General features: G+C 50.8%; 1 long non-coding RNA gene across 1 annotated transcript; it reads right to left on the minus strand.

Annotated features, from left to right (window-relative positions):
• Positions 1-283: 283 nt before the first annotated feature.
• On the minus strand, positions 284-1,455 carry LOC121918706. Its single transcript, XR_006101283.1, has 2 exons — positions 1,365-1,455; positions 284-1,264 (listed from the first exon to the last, which is right to left on the minus strand). It is a non-coding gene; the product is annotated as an uncharacterized LOC121918706 (long non-coding RNA).

Below are 1,455 nucleotides of genomic sequence, written 5' to 3' on the forward strand. Positions count from 1 at the left end.
TACCTTGAGGGCAATTAAGAGTTTCCATATGTATGAAGATCCACCTCCAGACATCAGAATGCACATCTAAAGAACTGAATGTGAGAAATCACGTAACCCTGACCTACAGTTGTTTTTCTTTTCATTTTGTAGGTACTTGGGCGATGTTTCTTGACAGTGATGCAGGTTCATTTTCAGTTTTTATCCCAAGCTCTGCAGAAGGTCCAGCCAGTGGCTCATTCATGTTTTACTGAAGCCGTAGCACAGGAAAGAAAGACCTCTAGTGTGGCGGATACACACAGCAAACGGCACAAACAGAAGGGTTTATTCGTCTCATAAAACGCATTAAGAACAGCTTTATCAAAAGGCTAAGAGTAACACTAATCACTATAATAACTGGCAATCATTTAGTAACATTAAAAATGAGAACAACAACTGTCCCCCCCCCCAGCCTTTTTGGGGCTCTCTGCTGGTTTTGATGGGTTCCCCGCTGTTGGCAACTGGTCCTCCCATTCTCTGCAGATGGTTAGAAGGAAGGAAGGAAGGAAGGAAGGAAGGAAGGAAGGGCAAAGAGGAGGATGGCAGCAGCAGCAGCAACAGAGGGGCAGGGACCCCCATTTCCCTCTGTCTCCCACTCTCCTGGATTGGGAGCCCTTTTCTTTCACGGGGAGGGAGGGAGGGAGGGGAAGGAGGGAAAGAAAGAGGGGAACAGGGTGAAGAGGAAGAGAAAGAAAGACAGGAAGGAGAGAAAAGAAGTAGAAAGAGAGCAAGTACAGGAAAGGGGAGGAAGGGGATGAAAGAATGAAGAGGAGGGGAGGGGAGGGAAGGGGAGGAAGCAGGTGCTTTGGGGAGCCAAGCCAACTGACCAGCAGTTGCAAGAAGGGGGGGGGCTGCTGGGAGATGTAATCTTCTCTTCCTTCCTTCCTCCGCCTACCTTGGCTGAGCTGGGATTTGAATCCAGTCAGAGCTGAATCCAGACCCACCTTTTGGGCGCTAGCGGTCACCTCGTCTTCCCCATTGAGCTGTGTCCCATCACTGGCTTGATCTGGACAAGGCACTTTAATCCTGGGTGGAACTGGCAGGATTGTCCCGCCCCAAATGGGGAACGTCCACCTGGCAAGAATGGCAGTGTGGAAAGCTGTGATAGAATCCTTCTTTTCGCCCAGAGCCAGCCAAGTCTTCTGGTGACCTCAAACCGGAGCAGGAGTGGGGCTCCTTGTAGGCTGGAGATGGGGTCCTTTGGAGCAGAACTATGGCACTGGTGGACTGGAAGGTCTTTTCAGTCCTGTATCGTGAAAGCAGAGATCCTTTTGGTTCGGGCATCTTCCCTTTCCAAGGGAATTCCTTCCCCCATACAGAGGCAGGCAGAGAGATTTGAAACTTACCGTGATGGAAGGCAGAGCCCTCATTCCAGGGGCAGCTTGGCATTCATCTGGCCGACCAGGTTCAGCCTCAGCAGGAGAGTTGCAGTGGTGT

Source organism: Sceloporus undulatus, unplaced genomic scaffold, assembly GCF_019175285.1.
Source record: "Sceloporus undulatus isolate JIND9_A2432 ecotype Alabama unplaced genomic scaffold, SceUnd_v1.1 scaffold_26146, whole genome shotgun sequence".
In the NCBI taxonomy this organism is placed as follows: Eukaryota; Metazoa; Chordata; class Lepidosauria; order Squamata; family Phrynosomatidae; genus Sceloporus; species Sceloporus undulatus.